This window comes from Asterias amurensis, chromosome 8 (assembly GCF_032118995.1).
Source record: "Asterias amurensis chromosome 8, ASM3211899v1".
In the NCBI taxonomy this organism is placed as follows: domain Eukaryota; kingdom Metazoa; phylum Echinodermata; class Asteroidea; order Forcipulatida; family Asteriidae; genus Asterias; species Asterias amurensis.
This window is the reverse complement of record NC_092655.1, coordinates 3,274,358-3,294,964: the sequence shown is the minus strand read 5'-3', so window position 1 is coordinate 3,294,964 and position 20,607 is coordinate 3,274,358. Positions and strand designations below refer to the sequence as shown.

Genomic DNA, 20,607 nt, shown 5'->3' with positions numbered 1-20,607 from the left:
GCCCTCATCCCAGCACCCAAATCCCCCCATTTCAAACCACCCCCTAAGCCGCCCTCTCAACCCAGCCCATCACCCAAACCATCACCCTCAGCCCTCATCCCAACCAGCCCTGCCCCTCACTCCGAGCCCTCATCATAAGTCCAACCCACCTCCTCCAAGCCCTCATCCAAAACTTCCAAGCATTTCACCCAAGGCCTCATCTCAACCCATCACCCCCATCCCCCACCCAAACAATCCCAACCCAACACCACAGCCCTCATCCCAACCAGCCCAGTTGCCGATTGACAACTCAGCAACCTCCTGGCCCATCATCCCAGTCCATCACCCAAACCATCACCCCAAGTCCTCATCCCAACCAGCCCAGTCCATAACTTAAACCATCACCCTAAGTCCTCATCCCAACCAGCCCAGTCCATCACTTAAACCATCACCCTAAGTCCTCATCCCAACCAGCCGAGTCCATCACCCAAACCATTACCCTAAGCCCTCATCCCAACCAGCCCAGCCCATCACTCAAACCATCACCCTAAGTCCTCATCCCAACCAGCCAAGTCCATCACCCAAACCATCACCCTAAGTCCTCATTCCAACCAGCCCAGCCCATCACTCCAAGCTCTCATCACAAGTCCAACCCAACGCAATCACTCCTACCATCATCACAAGCCCTGATCGCAGCGAGCCCAACCCAGCGGCCGACTTACTATCCAGCAACCGCCTTGGCCCCTCAGCACTTAGAAATTTTACTCCCCGAGCCAAGCTCCAAGGCCCTTGGTCACCCCTTGCTCAGCCCTCAGATCAGCTAGAAATCCAAGGGTCTAGCCTTGGAGAAAATATTTTGAAAAAATTTCTAAGTCAGCCATTTTTAACTTCATCACTCCAAAAACCGTTAGATTTTCATAACAGCTCGGTAGCACAGCAGTGAGAGAGTGGGCTTACAGAGCTGAAGGTCCCCGGTTCAAGCCCTACCCATTTTTACTAAAAAATATTTTTTTTCTTATTTAATGGTTAAAAAAGGCTCCCCAGGGGATTTGAACCCCGCCTGCTCACAGCTCCAGGATTCCTGGAGCTGTGAGCTAGCCCACTGCGCTACCCGGCTTCTTAAAAAAAATTCTCGGAACTAATATTTAAACCTTAGAATGGAAAGGTCAAATTAAAAAAAAAATATAAATGCACCCTATGACCTTTGACCTTTGCATGGGCCAAAAAATAAAATGATACAAATGTGTTGGTGTTCGTTATCTAATAGTTTATTATAACATTTAAAAATAACACAAAATTACACATAATTACAATACATTTATTTCGCAAGTTAATGTACAGACTACAGAGCACCGGACTATCTTAACAAATACTTTAACATTTACAAACTAAATAGTACATTAAATTAACAGAGTAATACCTTATGCAAATGACATCGTTTAACCTCTAACGTTAAAGTCTATTGATGTCTTACATTGCTTACATGTATATAGTACATTAAATTAACAGAGTAATACCTTATGCAAATGACATAATTTTATCTCTAACGTTAAAGTCTATTGATGTCTTACATGTATGTTAAGTACTAACTAAAGCTGCGTACCTTACTAATACTTTTAATGTAAAGTTAAGTTAATTCTTTATTAAGTAAGTAAAAATTAAGCAAAAACCAATTCTCTTATCAAGTTGCCCCCCCCCCCCAACTCGGTTAGAGTTGAAAATAAACCGTATTTATTTACATTCACAAAATGGGAACCCTTAAAGAACATGACTACAAAGAGCTTGCAATGCAAGCAGTTTTATACATACTTCAATATTCTTAGTATAACGCATAGTTAATTTGGTTACTGCGTAGAGGGTGCTCAGTTATCTCATAAGTATTTTATTCATTCTTCATAACAGCACCCTCCTACACATGCCTCATTAAAAGAGCACCTTTTAAAATTACTAGTTCTTATAGTCATACACTGTATTTATGTAAATTCACAAAATGGCGACCCTTAAAGATTACATAGAGCTTGCAATGCAGGCAGTTTTATACATACTTCAATATTCTAAGTATAACGCATAGTTTTAAAGCTAATTTGGTTACTGCGTAGAGGGTGCTCAGTTATCTAATATGTATTTTATTCATTCTTCATAACAGCACCCTCCTACACATGCCTCATTAAAAAAACACCTTTTAAAATTACTAGTTCTTATAGTCAATACCGTATTTATGTAAATTCACAAAATGGCGACCCTTAAAGATTACAGAGAGCTTGCAATGCAAGCAGTTTTATACATATAACATATAACATTTTGTTAAGTAAAATTTTCTATCATCTTTAATAAACAATACAGAAGTGAGGCTGCTCTTCGCACGGCTTTATCGATCGATTGCGACTCGTCTAAATGTGTTTTTAAATTTACTTTGGTTACTGCACAGAGGGTGCTCTGCTATCTCGTAAATATTTTATTCATTCTTCATAACAGCACCTTACTACACGTGCCTCATTGATACAACGTTTTTTAAAGTAAAACTAACTACAGTATATAATAAACAATACAGAAGTGAGGCTGCTCTTCGCACGGCTTTAGCGATCGATTGCGACTCGTCTAAATGAACTTATAAATTTACTTTGGTTTCTGCATAGAGGGTGCTCTACTATCTCACTGCTATATTTTATTCATTCTTGATAACAGCACCCTACTACACATGTCTTATTGAAAGAACACCTTTTAAAAATACTATTTCTTATAGTCATACACTGAATTTATTTAAATTCACAAAAAGACTTAAAGACTACAGAAAGCTTGCAATTCAAGCATATTTATACATACTTCAATATTCTTAGTATAACGCCTAGTTTTAAAACTAACTTTGTTACTGCGTAGAGAGTGCTTAACTTTCTTGTAACTTTTTTATTCATTCTTGATAACAGCACCCTCCTACACACGTCTCATTATAAGAACACCTTTGAAATTACTATTTCTTATAATCATACAAACAAGTGATTTTATCATATCAAAGAATAATTAAAAGATTTCAAGTCAAATATAGTATCACTTTGTCCTTCAAACACACTGATTAAATATTCAAGGAATTCAATTGGATAACCATGTCTTTATATCCTCTAACAGTTTTTAAATTACACTATAACCATACAGAAGCGAGGCTGCTTTTTCGCCGCACGGCTTAAACGATCGGCACATCGACCCGTAGAAACGCGAAACAACTCGTAATAATGCACGTTAACGGATAAATAGCATGTAAATGTAAAATAAAATGCTTTTAAAAAGTGACAATGATTTGTTTTATCTTACTTGAAAATTCACAGCCTATAATTTGTCATTGTTATTTCTTAACATTATTATGTTTAAAGTTATTGAGAAAAGGAAGTTATTGGTAGTACCAGGCCTATAATACATGTACGAGGTATTTAAAAGTGCAAAGGATATGTTAAGTGTTTTTTATTCAAATAACATTCATACATTTGTTAGTTCAAAACCTAATTTAATTTGACATATTAGTAGATTAATAATAAATTAGAATAAGCTGCAGAACATTCATCAAATATCTCAAATATTTTTTCTACTGATTAACATAAAAATTAATTACTTTGTTTTAGTAATTTGAATCAAGCTATAGTTATTTCATTTCTTTTCATACGTTAGTGGTGAGATTTAATATTAAGTAAAAAAGTCAATCATCATAATAGAAAGACTTTGTTTGTCGACAAAGCCCAAACTACAAATCCTTTATGAAATGTTTCAGTAAATATGAAAGCTTTGATATTGGTCGCAATATCTTTAACGCGCGTTAAATTTATGTCCTACACTCTGACTTTTTTAACATTCAGGAATGCACAAAAATATAATGTTATTCCTACAACAAATTAAAGATTTAAGATGGGAAACTTTGATAATTTTAACATTTTTATGTTTAAGTTAATTTTTTTTTATTCATTGAAGTTAGTGTTGTTAGTTGTTAGTTGTAACATTTTTTTCATATATTGTAATTGTGTCATATATTCATCAATTGATAAACTGTTAATGATGTCATCATGTGAAACATGCATTAACACAATTATTAGATTTTTTATAAGATTTGAACTTGTAATAGATTTAAAATTTTTAATTTCAAGAATAAAATATTCATCATAAAATCATTGTTAGATGCGTTAAAGGCCAATTTTTTTTAATAACATTGATTTATTTTAATTTAGTTATTAATTGAATTTTTGTTTGTTTTGTCGGTATTTTTGTTTAAAACTTATATTTTGTGTATATATAAATATATCAAAAACATAATTTTGGGGATAAACGTTTGTGTTACTCTTAGTCAGCTTTTGGTTTTTGTTAAAATCATTGTAATATGTGTTAAAGCCCAAATACATTTAATAAAATTGATTAATTTTAATTACTTTTAATATAATTTTGTTTGTGTTGGTCAGTATTTTTTTTTTAATTATTATATTTTGTGTATATAAACATATTAAAAATGAACAAATACAATGACACGTTCCCGTACATTTAAGTCTTTTAAACAGCAAGACCTATGTGATGAAACAAATATTTTCAACGCACGAAAGTTTTATGTCCGCACCGAGCACGCTCAAACCTATCAGCAGCAATCTCATTTCTATAACGACAAATTTGACCAGTGAATACTTATTTGGGGTCTAATAACAACAAATGTACTGTAAACAGCAATGATAAGGTTTAACATCAAAATTCACAAATAGTAATGCATATAGTTTTACACAAGTAAACCACCAAAAGCAAATTATTACAGTTCAAATTTGACCTAACTTTCAGGGGGGGTGATTTCCTCAACATAGTAAATTAATGAACTGTCGTTGCCTGAGCCCAAAGGAGTTTGACTGTGAAGAAGCAGCACTACTTCCGCACAAGGCAGAAGCGGCACACACCTCCGCATTAATGCAGAAGCCGCATGAACCTTTGCATGATAAGTGCAATCTCACAATGTCACCATTATAGAAGCTGATGCTCCCATGATAAGAGACAGACTATAATGGGATACACTGCAAGACATCATACTGGGGTGACATACCTTCAACACACTGTCGCCTCCTACATTGAGGTATTTTGGTTAAAAAGATTAGGTCAAGAGTTATTCCAGTCCATTCTATATTTATTATTTCTTTTTAAGGGGATTTCTTCAACATAGTAAATTAATGAACTGTCTTTGCCTGAGCCCAAAGGAGTTTGACTGTGAAGAAGCAGCACTACTTCCGCACAAGGCAGAAGCGGCACACACTTCCGCTTTAATGCAGAAGTGGCATGCACCTTCGCATGATAAGTGCATTCTCACAATGTCACCATTATAGGAGCTGACACTCCCATGATAGGAGACAGACTATAATGGGATACACTGTAAGATATCATACTGGGGTGACATACCTTCAACACACTGTCGCCTCCTACATTGATGTATTTTGGTTAAAAAGATTAGGTCACGAGTTATTCCAGTCTATTCTATATTTATCATTTCTTTTGGGGGGATTTCTTCAACATAATAAATTAATGAACTGTCTTTGCCTGATCCCTGAGGAATTTGACTGTGAAGAAGCAGTGCTACTTCCGCCTGAGGCAGAAGTGTCACACACCTCTGCTCTAATGCAGAAGTGGCATGCACCTTCGTATGATAAGTGCAATCTCACAATGTCACCATTATAGGAGCTGACACTCCCATGATAGGAGACAGACTATAATGGGATACACTGCAAGACATCATACTGGGGTGACATACCTTCAACACACTAATGCAATAGCAATGCAGAACATGGACATAAGCTTATAATTAAAAACTGAAATATTTATGTATTTAAGTAAAGCATTATACATAAGTACACCATCGCAAGCAGCTTTTTGTCATCAGATTTTGCTGATTGTCATCCTGATTAGCTTAGTTCAATTAGCAGGGCTACCAACGTGCAGGTTTCAGGATACCGGCCCCACGCGCTTTCTGAGATCGTAAGAGCCAATTGCACCGCCCCCTAAGTGGGACGGGTCCGGTCCACTGTCCCAACTTCGGCGCCAGGACAGCCTCCCTACTCTTAGTAACGCGGTCCCTAGTTGAAAGGACTAGGGACTACTTCCGTTGGTCAACCATACTTGTGATAACACCGGCACCATCCTAGCAGATGAGGAGCCCAAATGCACCTTTAAGATCAACCACCCAGTGGCCCGAGCCGGAAGTAGGACCCCACATGCCACGTGCACGTGTCCAGGTCCCTTTTCGACCGCCGCACTCCTCCGTCAATTCCTTTCGACCGCCGCACTCCTCCGTCAATTCCTTTCGACTGCCGTACTCCTCCGTCAATTCCTTTCAACCGCCGCACTCCTCCGTCAATTCCTTTCGACCGCCGCACTCCTCCGTCAATTCCTTTCGAGCACCGCACCACCAAGTCCCTAAGACCGCTCGCTGCATAGCATAACAACGCGTATGTGCTTGCTTGCTTGCAATGGTGTACTCATTTACACGATATTAACGGTTTACAACAAAAAGAGTAATCAAACTATTAAAACAAACCCACATACCTTAAAGTTGAAACAAACTGCTTGGTTGTGCATTCATAATTGCTTGATGAACATCTCAGATGTCTTGATACTGATGATTATCCATTGCTCCTCTGTGTACACTGCAGCGGTGAATCTCTCTTAAAGTTGAAGACAAACTGCTTGGTTGTTCATTTACGACTGCTTGATGCCGATCTCAGATGTCTTGATACTGATGATTTCTCACACAGTAGGGTTGAATCTCTCTGCACTCGGCTTTTGAACTATCAGATACATCACTGGCTCTGAAAGGTCAAGTTTTTAGAAAATTCAAACAATGACAATAAGCAAAATCCTTTGCAATTTATAGATGGACCCAGTGATGAATGGTGTAAGTTTTTCAGTTTGATAAGTCAATATTGGATTGTTACTGTTCAAAACCTTCATTTTTGTTAAAAAGTACAACATTGGACCCCATCAGAATGTTTAGCTACTAATTTGTTTTTTAAGCTACATAGGTCATTTGTTGTCTACTTAATGTTCTCATTTTCCTGAGATATATGGATGTGATTTTGTCAGAGCATGAGGAAAATTTTGTTTTCTGATCTGCATCAATATTGTCATAGTAAATAAAACTGAGTTGTGTCCACAAGTCACTAACCACTCTAGAGAGTATTGAGTTAGTTCTTGAAAGCTAAACAAGGGGGGGGGGAAACTTCACGTCTGTGGAAATCATAGACACAGTAGCGTTCAAGCATCAAACAGTTCCATTTGGGAATACGGGTAAAAATAAAAGAAAAGTTGTTAGGGATCTACCTTTTACATGAGAGTGCAGCTCCTAGATCTTAGGCTGTTTGGACATCTCAATCTTGACAGGTCAGATGTCTTTGGAAAAGCTTTGTCCCACATGAAAACAAACGAAAGCAAAATTTGAAACAAGTTTACAACATAACCCGTAAAGGTACATGGAATCAGCCACTGTGTTTTTGGTACTACCAGTATTTGGTGTTGAACTACCAAGAACAGTAGCTGTTTTGCTTCCTACAAGAGCAACTACATTGCCATGAGTCAGCCTAGCAGCTGTAAAGACTGCGATAACAACAATAGTTAGCGATTTTTATACAGTGCTTTGACACAGCCTGAGTGGAGTCTCAAACCAGAGTCCGGCCAGCTGTAAATAAAATGTCATGGAGGCTAGCCAAGAGCAATGGGTGTACTGCCTTAAGAAGACACATTAGAAATGTACTAGTGTTGCATCTTAGAACAGCCAAAATATTCCCCCAGAGTCCTCCCAGCTGTAAAGAATGCCATGGAGGCTAGCCAGGAGCAAGAAGGGGGGGGGGGGGGGTACTGCCTGAAGAAGACACATTAGAAATATAGCAGTTTTGCATCTTACGACAGTCAGTACATTCCCCCAGAGTCCTCCAAGCTGTAATGACCACCATGGCAGTAAGTCAGGAGCAAGGGGGGGTACTGCATGAAGAAAACAAATTAGAAATATAGCAGTGTTGCATCTTACAACAGCCAGTATATTCCCCCAGAGTCAGCCAGGCTGTACAGAATGCCATGAAGGCTAGCCAGGAGCAAGGGGGGTACTGCCTGAAGAAGACACATTAGAAATATAGCAGTGTTGCATCTTACAACAGTCAGTATATTCCACCCAGAGTCAGCCAGGCTGTAAAGAATGCCATGAAGGCTAGCCAGGAGCAAAGGGGGTACTGCCTGAAGAAGACACATTAGAAATATAGCAGTGTTGCATCTTACAACAGTCAGTATATTCCACCAGAGTCGGCCAGGCTGTAAAGAATGCCATGAAGGCTAGCCAGGAGCAAAGGGGGTACTGCCTGAAGAAGACACATTAGAAATATAGCAGTGTTGCATCTTACAACAGCCAGTATATTCCCCCAGAGTCCTCCCAGCTGTACAGAATGCCATGAAGGCTAGCCAGGAGCAAAGGGGGTACTGCCTGAAGAAGACACATCAGAAATACAGCAATGTTGCATCTTACAACAGTCAGTATATTCCCCCCAGAGTCGGCCAGGCTGTAAATAATGCCATGAAGGCTAGCCAGGATCAAAGGGGGTACTGCCTGAAGAAGACACATCAGAAACACAGCAATGTTGCATCTTACAACAGTCAGTATATTCCCCCCAGAGTCGGCCAGGCTGTAAAGAATGCCATGAAGGCTAGCCAGGAGCAAGGGGGGTACTGCCTGAAGAAGACACATTAGAAATATAGCAGTGTTGCATCTTACAACAGTCAGTATATTCCCCCAGAGTTGCCCAGCTGTACAGAATGCCATGAAGGCTAGCCAGGAGCAAAGGGGGTACTGCCTGAAGAAGACACATTAGAAATATAGCAGTGTTGCATCTTACAACAGTCAGTATATTACCCCCAGAGTCGGCCAGGCTGTAATGAATGCAACGAAGGCTAGCCAGGATCAAAGGGGGTACTGCCTGAAGAAGACACATTAGAAATATAGCAGTGTTGCATCTTACAACAGTCAGTATATTCCCCCCAGAGTCAGCCAGGCTGTAAAGAATGCCATGAAGGCTAGCCAGGAGCAAGGGGGGTACTGCCTGAAGAAGACACATCAGAAATACAGCAATGTTGCATCTTACAACAGTCAGTATATTCCCCCCAGAGTCGGCCAGGCTGTAAAGAATGCCATGAAGGCTAGCCAGGATCAAAGGGGGTACTGCCTGAAGAAGACACATCAGAAACACAGCAATGTTGCATCTTACAACAGTCAGTATATTCCCCCCAGAGTCGGCCAGGCTGTAAAGAATGCCATGAAGGCTAGCCAGGAGCAAGGGGGGTACTGCCTGAAGAAGACACATTAGAAATATAGCAGTGTTGCATCTTACAACAGTCAGTATATTCCCCCAGAGTTGCCCAGCTGTACAGAATGCCATGAAGGCTAGCCAGGAGCAAAGGGGGTACTGCCTGAAGAAGACACATGAGAAATATAGCAGTGTTGCATCTTACAACAGTCAGTATATTACCCCCAGAGTCGGCCAGGCTGTAAAGAATGCAACGAAGGCTAGCCAGGATCAAAGGGGGTACTGCCTGAAGAAGACACATTAGAAATATAGCAGTGTTGCATCTTACAACAGTCAGTATATTCCCCCCAGAGTCAGCCAGGCTGTAAAGAATGCCATGAAGGCTAGCCAGGAGCAAGGGGGGTACTGCCTGAAGAAGACACATTAGAAATATAGCAGTGTTGCATATTACAACAGTCAGTATATTTCCCCCAGAGTCCTCCTAGCTGTAAAGAATGCCATGAAGGCTAGCCAGGAGCAAAGGGGGTACTGCCTGAAGAAGACACATTAGAAATATAGCAGTGTTGCATCTTACAACAGCCAGTATATTCCCCCAGAGTCCTCCCAGCTGTACAGAATGCCATGAAGGCTAGCCAGGAGCAAAGGGGGTACTGCCTGAAGAAGACACATCAGAAATACAGCAATGTTGCATCTTACAACAGTCAGTATATTCCCCCCCAGAGTCGGCCAGGCTGTAAATAATGCCATGAAGGCTAGCCAGGATCAAAGGGGGTACTGCCTGAAGAAGACACATCAGAAACACAGCAATGTTGCATCTTACAACAGTCAGTATATTCCCCCCAGAGTCGGCCAGGCTGTAAAGAATGCCATGAAGGCTAGCCAGGAGCAAGGGGGGTACTGCCTGAAGAAGACACATTAGAAATATAGCAGTGTTGCATCTTACAACAGTCAGTATATTCCCCCAGAGTTGCCCAGCTGTACAGAATGCCATGAAGGCTAGCCAGGAGCAAAGGGGGTACTGCCTGAAAAAGACACATTAAAAATATAGCAGTGTTGCATCTTACAACAGTCAGTATATTACCCCCAGAGTCGGCCAGGCTGTAAAGAATGCAACGAAGGCTAGCCAGGATCAAAGGGGGTACTGCCTGAAGAAGACACATTAGAAATATAGCAGTGTTGCATCTTACAACAGTCAGTATATTCCCCCCAGAGTCAGCCAGGCTGTAAAGAATGCCATGAAGGCTAGCCAGGAGCAAGGGGGGTACTGCCTGAAGAAGACACATTAGAAATATAGCAGTGTTGCATATTACAACAGTCAGTATATTTCCCCCAGAGTCCTCCTAGCTGTAAAGAATGCCATGAAGGCTAGCCAGGAGCAAGGGGGGTACTGCCTGAAGAAGACACATTAGAAATATAGCAGTGTTGCATATTACAACAGTCAGTATATTTCCCCCAGAGTCCTCCTAGCTGTAAAGAATGCCATGGAGGCTAGCCAGGAGCAAGGGGGTACTGCCTGAAGAAGACACATTAGAAATATAGCAGTGTTGCATCTTACAACAGTCAGTATGTTCCCCCCAGAGTCGGCCAGGCTGTAAAGAATGCCATGAAGGCTAGCCAGGAGCAAAGGGGGGTACTGCCTGAAGAAGAAACATTAGAAATATAGCAGAGGTGCATCTTACAACAGTCAGTATATTCCCCCTAGAGTCGGCCAGGCTGTAAAGAATGCCATGAAGGCTAGCCAGGAGCAAGGGGGGTACTGCCTGAAGAAGACACATTAGAAATATAGCAGTGTTGCATCTTACAACAGTCAGTATATTCCCCCAGAGTCCTCCCAGCTGTACAGAATGCCATGAAGGCTAGCGAGGAGCAAAGGGGGTACTGCCTGAAGAAGACACATTAGAAATATAGCAGTGTTGCATCTTACAACAGTCAGTATATTACACCCAGAGTCTTCCCAGCTGTAAAGAATGCCATGAAGGCTAGCCAGGAGCAAGGGGGGTACTGCCTGAAGAAGACACATTAGAAATATAGCAGTGTTGCATCTTACAACAGCCAGTATATTACACCCAGAGTCGGCCAGGCTGTAAAGAATGCCATGAAGGCTAGCCAGGATCAAAGGGGGTACTGCCTGAAGAAGACACATTAGAAATATAGCAGTGTTGCATCTTACAACAGCCAGTATATTCCCCCCAGAGTCGGCCAGGCTGTAAAGAATGCCATGAAGGCTAGCCAGGAGCAAAGGGGGTACTGCCTGAAGAAGACACATTAGAAATATAGCAGTGTTGCATCTTACAACAGTCAGTATACTCCCCCCCAGAGTTGGCCAGGCTGTAAAGAATGCCATGAAGGCTAGCCAGGAGCAAAGGGGGTACTGCCTGAAGAAGACACATTAGAAATATAGCAGTGTTGCATCTTACAACAGTCAGTATACTCCCCCCAGAGTTGGCCAGGCTGTAAAGAATGCCATGGAGGCTAGCCGAGAGCAAGGGGGGTACTGCCTGAAGAAGAAACATTAGAAATATAGCAGTGTTGCATCTTACAACAGTCAGTATAATCCCCCCAGAGTCGGCCATGCTGTAAAGAATGCCATGAAGGCTAGCCAAGACCAAGGGGGGTACTGCCTAAAGAAGACACATTAGAAATATAGCAGTGTTGTATCTTACGACAGTATATTCCCCTCAGAGTCGGCTACGCTGTAAAGAATGCTATGAAGGCTAGCCAGGAGCAAGGGGGTACTGCCTGAAGAAGAAACATTAGAAATATAGCAGAGATGCATCTTACAACAGTCAGTATATTCCCCCCAGAGTCGGCCAGGCTGTAAAGAATGCCATGGAGGCTAGCCAGGAGCAAGGGGGTACTGCCTGAAGAACACACATTAGAAATATAGCAGAGGTGCATCTTACAACAGTCAGTATATTCCCCCCAGAGTCGGCCAGGCTGTAAAGATTGCCATGAAGGCTAGCCAGGAGCAAGGGGGGTACTGCCTGAAGAAGACACATTAGAAATATAGCAGTGTTGCATCTTACGACATAAAGTATATTCCCCCCAGAGTCCTCCCAGCTGTAAAGAATGCCATGAAGGCTAGCCAGGAGCAAGGGGTGGGTGGGGGGGGGGGGTACTGCCAGAGGAAGAAACATTAGAAATATAGCAGTGTTGTATCTTACAACAGTATATTCTCCAGAGTTCTCCAAGCTGTGATAACCACCATGGCAGTTAGCCAGGAGCAAGGGGGGTACTGCATGAAGAAGACACTAGGCCTGGGCGAATAATTTGAATATCCGGTTATTGGCGAATAGGTTTTCCTATCCGTAACCGCGAATGCCTTTTTTTCTTAACCGGATATCCGCATAGGGCGCGAATACCTATTTACAAACCGGATAATTCTGTAATTACAACCGAGTAACCGGATATTCTTTAATATCCGCGGACGTCGGGCGACAACTGATATGAATTGTTTTGTCTGAATCCTTATGAAACTTCTATTAAAACAGCATAAAAAAGCATATACTAAGTATTTAAGTATGCTCACCTCCGTGAAGAGTTAAAACAATGACATTTCTGACGTAATTTTTTCAAAGATTACAAAAGTTTTCCTTCACGTAGAGTCAATCTCGATCAAAAGAAAAAGCAAATCGCCATCTTTAAATTAGATCCGGTCATTTTTATGAATGAACCGAGTGACACTGGTCTAAAACTAATATCAATCCGCCCATAACATCTCATTCACAATTGAACAGCGCCCTCTTGCGGCGAAAAAACCATTCGAATATCCGGTTAATTTCGGATAGTTGGCCAGCGGTGTCCGAATAACAAAATTTCACTATTCGCCCAGCACTAGAAGACACCGTAGAAATATAGCAGTGTTGCATCTTACGACAGCCAGTACATTCCCCCAGTGTCATTAAAGCTGTAAAGAATGCCATGAAGGCTAGCCAGGAGCAAGGGGGGGGGTACTGCCTGGAGAAGAAACATTAGAAATATAGCATTGTTGTATCTTACAACAGTATATTCCCCAGAGTTCTCCAAGCTGTAATGACCACCATGGCAGTTAGCCAGGAGCAAGGGGGGTACTGCATGAAGAAGACACATTAGAAACATAGCAGTGTTGCATCCTACGACACCCAGTACGTTCCCCCAGAGTACTTGAAGCTGTAAAGAATGTCATGAAGGCTAGCCAAGAGCAGGGGGTAATGCCGGAAAAGAATACATTAGAATTTTAACGGTGTTGTATTGCCTCTTACGAGAGCAACATTACCCCAGAGTCCACACAGCCATGGAGCCTAGACAGGAGCAAGGGGGCACTATAGTAACGCTGGGTTTGGGTCACATTATCTTGTGACGAGGACCAGGCAGGTGTGGATCTTGGAAGTAGGGCTGGGTCCTGGTTGACTTCGCAAAAAAAAAAAAAAAAAAAACTATAGCCAAACAACATTCCTATTTCTTTATATGATGAAATAAATGACTGATATTTACTTCTGTTTAAACAAGAGCAAAAACATGAATTCTTCACAATCATTAAATCTCCATTTGATAAATACAAAGTACAAAGCTAGATTCATACTTCCAACGAATTCGAACGCAATGGGAATTTGACATGAATTTGATATCATAACTTTGTTTCGCTGCGATATTTGCAAGAGGGTTTCAACCCCTGCAAATTATTTGTTTCGAATTTGTGACGTACACATTCGTATTGCATTTGCAGGAAGTATGAACCGGGCTTAACTTTAGGGGACTCGCCTTTCACTGAATTGTGCATCCAATCTGGACCATCATTATCATCCTTCAGCTGCGGAGCAGGCGACCAGAAGTTTCTTCATACTACGACGATGCTGGGCGAGATTTGGCTTGGTCGTAGTATGCCTTCATCATCTCCAAGCAGGTGTTGGACATATTTCAGGAATGGTGTGCGACGCCTTTCTGGTCTTCTTTTCCCAAAGTCAGTGTTTATAGAGCATATATCTTGACATGGTCATCATCTGGAACATGAGCTGATGACTTTTGACTGCACAAGAGTCTGGGCTTCTACTTGTCGATGGGACGATCTCTTTGGATATAGCAAACTCTTCTGCAATGCAAACAAAGTAAAGAATTTGCACCATCAGTGATCAATAACATTACCCACAGCAGAACAAGTTTTGATTGGTTTTACCTTAATATAGGGGGTTCGAATTTGGGTCCGAATCCCACCCTAGCAATATCAGGCCTTGATCTACACGGAGGTTACCCCTGGTCTTGGCCTTGGTGACCTTCAAAAGTGTCCCAAAGACTTTAAGATTTTCCTCAAGGAAATGAAAACGGCCATGCACCTTCAACATGTTCGGCGTAGTGATATATGGGAAAAAACAAAATTAATCCTGCTGCAAATTTAGCGTATATTTTTATGTTTTCTTTTAAATAAATGAAAAAATAAAAATAAAAATAAGAGCGCCTGAAGTTTAATGTAAGGGCTCTACTAATCGTTAAAAACAAAACAAAACAAAAACGAGGAATTTTTGGGGAGCCATCAAGTGCCCGAAAAAAATTGTTTGAGTATTGGTGTTAGAATGAATGTAATTATCAGTTATCACTCAAAATTAAACTTGCATGCACATAGCATGCAAATTATAATAACCAAAAATATAAAAATTCAATGTGCATTGAAAAAAAACAAAAAAATGTCACTCAAACTGCTACAGTAAGTGTTTAAAAACGTTATCTATCTACAAAGTAGTTACTATTGTCTCACAAATGTTAATCATTTAAAAATAAAATTAAAACTAAGACAACAGATTGAAAACAGCAACTGTAAATGGTTGCAGAAACTCATGTACATGATAAACATTCCGATTGACACAATAAAAATAAACAAAACAAATGAGGGGACTTTAAAGAATGAACTTCAGTTAACAGGTAGCTCTCAAAAAGAAACAAATCTGACAATATAACAAATACAAAATTTAAAAACCTAAACCCCAAGATTGTATCAAAATTTGAAACATCCTTCCCATCACACGACAAATTTATTGCCAAATGTTCCAGCAACTTTATGAATTGCCACAAGAAACTGTTATTAACTTATCTCTGACTAAACCAGAACAGCAAGAAATATTCTGGAAAATTATTACATAGCTCCACTTTGGACCAGTACACTTTTTGGATATTTTACCTTTGACTGGAGAGGGCAGCTCATGTGTGATGCAAGTCAGGATGTGTACTTGTTGACGGGTAGACCTCTTTGCCTTTCTGCAAAACAAATCAGACAATTCACAACAATATTACAAGTGTTGAAAAAAAATGTTCATCAATAAAAGTTAAGATCTGATCAATTTCTCTTCAGCTTGAAGCCGTTATACACTTTCGGTAAACAGTATTGTCCAAGTCCCACACTTCGTGTATCACAACTTATATATAAAATAACAAACCTGTGAAAGTTAAGGCTCAATTGGTCATCGGAGTCGAAGAAAATAACGGGAAAACCCACTCTTGTTTCTGCGCGTTTTGCCGTGTCATAACATGTGTTTAAAATAAATCCGTAATTCTCGCTATCAAGAATTGATATTAATTTAATGTTTTCTCAAAAAGTAAAGCATTTCATGGAATAATATTTCAAGAGAAGTCTTTCACTATTACCTTCTGTAAACCCTGTAAATTATTTGTATATCTGTGAACTTTTTTCTTCTTTTCTGTACCGAATGTGAATAATGGCTTTAAAAGATTTGTCAATACTTTCAAACAAATGCAAATAAAGACGTAAATGGTTTGAGGAACTTGGCAGGCATGCATTATATGTTGCAAACATAGAAAAAAAAAGTGATTGATTTATTGATTATTATTTCTATTATTATTATTATTATTATTATTATTATTATTATTATTATTATTTTTTTTTTTTTTTTTGTGGGGGGTGGGGTTCCAAGTGCCTGAAACTGATTTTTTGAGGACGGCTGTTGGTATGAACTTTGTTTTCAGAGAGCTTTCAAAACAGAAATGTGAATTATTAAAACTTGAACTAATCACCAGCGTTTAACATGCAATATCCAAAGGGACTTCTTCAAAAGAAATCAACAACATCCATACAAAAAAAATAAATAAGCCGGCCTATTTGAACTAAAAAAGGGAGCCAATTATTCCATCAACTTTAAAGAGTTTGGGTACTTTATGTAAAGGCAAAACACAAAGTCCACATATTTACATTAAACTAACACCTTTTGAAGAAAATGACAGTAGAAAGCTTACCATAAAATATTATTGCTGGGGTGCTATAACTTTCGTTTAGTAAAACAATGTCACACAAAAAAGTTAACATGCTACAATAATTTTCATCTCACTGAGAACAAAAATATTTTTGAGATTTTATTTATTCATTTCTCAAAAACTACAGCACCTCAGCAAATAATATTTTCAGGGAAGCTTTCTACCATTATTATCTCTAAAGGGAAGGTACTCATTTGGTAATGACTCAAAACAAATATTAACTTAAAAACTGACTTGGTAACGAGCATTGTAGAGCTGTTGATAGTATAAAACATTGTGAGAAAGAGCTCCCTCTGAAGTAGCATAGATTTTGAGAAAGAGATAATTTCTCACTTAAATAATAAAAGACTTCTAGCCAGAACTCTTTGTTTACTATCTGAAAGCACACAAACTCGTCCAACAAGGGTGTTTTTTCTCTCATCATTTTCTTGCAACTTTGATGACCAATTTGGCTCAAAATGTCACAGGTCTGTTATTTTATGCTTACGTTGACATACAACAAGTGAGAAGACTGGCCTTTGACAATAACCAAACGTGTACCTTCCCTTTAAACGGTGTGAGTTTAATGTAAATCTGTGAACATTGTGTTTTGTGTTTACAAAAAGTCAACATTTAGTAGACTGCCTTACCTATTAAGATTGATCCTCCAAATTATGTCTCAGCCAAACAACAGTGAATGGTGGTCATCATGGCAGAATGGGGAAGTCGACATCCCTTTCCATCTGGTGATCGTTTCCATCCTAGTAGGTGGACATCTCAACTGTATGGATGGTTCTTTCACTTTGCCAGAACAAGACGTGGTGCATATCTTGGGCAGCCATCTGAAAGAAAAAAAGTACTATAGAGCAAGACTTGATAAAGGTACACTGAACTGTTTGATGCATGCCACACTTGCATCAGCCTGAAGGCAAGCTGATTTCTACCCCAAAATTCAACTTGCAGCTAAGACTCCAAGATTGTGGGTTGTATTGAATGTCAATGTGTTCAATTTCTATGGGTCTTTGAAGTTAATGTTGACTGTATATGTCAAACTCACCAAAGCTAATTCTGCTGGTAATAGTGTTATCAGATCATGCTCCATAAGAAGTCTAAAAACATTTTGTGATTTTGACAGTACCGTTAATGAGTAGACACAATTTGTTTACCATGGTACAGTTGCTGACTGCGCAACGGCTCAGTGTTAAGTTAAGTGGATGGTACTCTTTGGGTTGTTGAAAAATGCATTCATTCAAACCTTTATAAAACTTCTCTGAAATTGGATTGTAGGATCAGAGGAAAGGTGCATCTTCTTCTGAGACGACAGCTCCAGCATTGCATCCACTACACCATGACTACACCGAGGGACGACAGCCTGCAAGAAAACTAACAAAAAAATTTTACTTTTAAAGTTGTTGAAAATATCACTTTTGTACTGCATATCTTAGTATAAAATAATAGCACTAGGCAAGCTTGTTGGTCTAGTGGTTTAGAAACCTGGAGCAAGTTGTATGGCTTTGTTTCCTGCATTAGTTGGTCATCATTATCCTTTTGTATAGGGTAAGCAAAATTTCTGTTCTAGTTAAATATCTAGGTGAAAATTTGAACATAAGAAGTGTAGCTTGGACTCCTCCAGAGAACCTTAATAGTTTGGTACGTGTAAGTCTGTAGGGCTATCTAAGAAGCAGGTTTGACATGACATCAGCAACCATGACGAAACCCCATAATAAAATGTTTTAAAAACCTGTGAATAGAACAACAATCCAATTCTCCACTCACTGACTGAATTCAGTAAACTGCCTTACCTGTTAAGATTGTTCCTGCAAAGAATTATGTCTCAGTTTCAAGTGGAAGGCAGTCATTGCGAATGTCTGGAGAAGTTAAGATCCCTGGCCAATGCATCTGGTGGTCATTTCCATCCTAGTAGGTGGACATCTCAACTGTATGGATGGTTCGTCTACTTCACCTTGCCAGACCCAGACACGATAGATATCCTGGGCAGCCATCTGAAAAAGAAAAAAAATTACTACATGTATAAAGAAAGAGTTGAAAAGGTACACTGAACTGTTGATGGATGTCACACTTGCATCTATCTGGGGGCATGCTGATTTGAACCCTGGAAAAGAACAGTCAGGCGTTTAGACTTTAACCTGTGGACATAATGTACATGTAGTATGCCTATTTAATCACACCGGTGCATGGTGTTACGGTCCCAGACTGTACTGCTTAAATTGCGTATAGTAAAACTGATTTTGGGTGCTATTAAACTTTTCCAACATGGTATAAACTCTGAAAGGTTCACTAAAGCTACAGAACTAAAACAAATGCTGTATGTATATGGGTTAGCACACTCAGTCCACACAAAAAGAAAATTCCCAAATCCAACTTGCGGCTAAGATCTAAGAACGTGGACTGTATTCGATGTCAATGTGTTCAATTTCTATGGGCTTTGAAGTTAATGGTGACTGTATAGGTCTAACACTCAGGCCAAGCTATGTTCCATAAGAGATCTTAAAACATTTTGTGATTTTTACCACACCCTTAACGAGTAGACACAATTTGTTTACCATGGTACAGTCGCTGACTGCACTATGGTTCATTGTAAAGTTAAGTGGATGGTTCCTTTTTGGGGTTATTGAAAAAAAAACATTAAAGGCAGTAGACACTACTAGTAAATGTCAAAGAATAGTCTTCACAGTTCGTGTATCTCAACATATGCATAAAATAACAAACCTGTGAAAATTTGAGCTCAATCGGTCATCAAACTTGCGAGATAATAATGAAAGAAAAATACACCCTTGTATCACTAAGTTGTGTGCGTTTAGATGGTTGACTTCGAGACCTCAAGTTCTAAATCTGATGTTTCTAAATCAAATACGTGGAAAATTACTCCTTTCTCGTAAACTATGGTACTTCAGAGGGAGCCGTTTCTCACAATGTTTTAAACCATCAACCTCTCCCCATTACTCGTCACCAAGAGATGTTTTATGCTAATAAATATTTTGAGTGATTACCAATAGTGTCCACTGCCTTTAACTCAAACCTTTACTTAACTTCTCTGTCATGTGATTGAAGGATAAGGGGAGGCTGGATCTTTTGCTGAGACAACAGCTCCAGCGTTGCAATCACCACACCATGACTACACTGAGGCAGGCATGCAACTGCCCGATGAAAAAAAAAGAGGAAACTTTTCGAGACCCACAATGGTACCCTAAAAAGTGTTCAGGTTTTTTATGCTCTTAGGTTCATTGTTAGCATGTAAGACAAAGTGGAGTGTTTCATACAACTAAAATAACATGGAAAAAACACCTTGCCTATGTATGCACCGTAATTCGAAGGTGGCAAAGCATTGGGAGTTGATTAAGTTGAGGAAAACTAACTATTGTTGTCCAGGTAATTATGAAATTTGCATAAAATTATTATCCCCCCCCCCCAAAAAAAAAAAAAAAAAAAAATAGAAAAAGAAAAAAGAAAAAAATCGTTTTTTTTTTTTTTGTGTTTTTTTTTTTTTTTTTGGGGGGGGGGGGAATAATAATTTTATGCAAATTTCATAACTACCTGGGAAACAATAGTTACTTTTCCTCAACTTAATCAACTCCCGATGCTTTGCCACCTTACAATGGTCGGTGCGAGCCACTTGTCCCCGCTTGCCGTCGTTAAATCTCCCTCTTGCACACCACACAATATGCCATTCCTGGCTTGTCCACTTTCCGGACGGTTTCGGAGAGCAGTTTACCGTCTACGTCTTTTTTTTCCCAACCAGAACCACTTCCAGGTAGTTTTTACTCCTTTATCTATGGCTTTAATTTGGCCAGGTACCACTCGGTACCGCTCTAAAATATAATTTCTTTTGGATGTCATTTTGACGGACGTTTGAAGATGCGACTGTTTCGTAACGCAATGTGAGACAAGCACACAGTATACATGTACGTTTGGTAATTAACTCACACACACATACATGTACAACACGTGTATACTATTGCAAAATAGCGGGACCAGACGAAGACACGACCTTAGACTCATTTCAAGGCTGTATAATAACTTGGTTTAGCACACAACTCGCCCGCGCCACGGGGTGCGTTCCACTGTTCCAGATTTTTTCGATCGTAAACACGGCTATTAATGACCG

General features: G+C 39.8%; 2 long non-coding RNA genes across 2 annotated transcripts; both read right to left on the bottom strand.

Moving 5' to 3' along the window:
* Positions 1-1,236: 1,236 nt before the first annotated feature.
* On the bottom strand, positions 1,237-7,797 carry LOC139941202 (uncharacterized). The gene is made up of 3 exons (XR_011786568.1): positions 7,300-7,797; positions 6,526-6,788; positions 1,237-5,405 (listed from the first exon to the last, which is right to left on the bottom strand). It is a non-coding gene; the product is annotated as an uncharacterized lncRNA (long non-coding RNA).
* A 5,985-nt stretch (positions 7,798-13,782) lies between these two features.
* LOC139940995 (uncharacterized) lies at positions 13,783-19,250 on the bottom strand. Its single transcript, XR_011786518.1, has 5 exons — positions 18,284-19,250; positions 17,737-17,864; positions 17,132-17,323; positions 15,415-15,491; positions 13,783-14,334 (listed from the first exon to the last, which is right to left on the bottom strand). It is a non-coding gene; the product is annotated as an uncharacterized lncRNA (long non-coding RNA).
* Between the last annotated feature and the right edge of the window lie 1,357 nt (positions 19,251-20,607).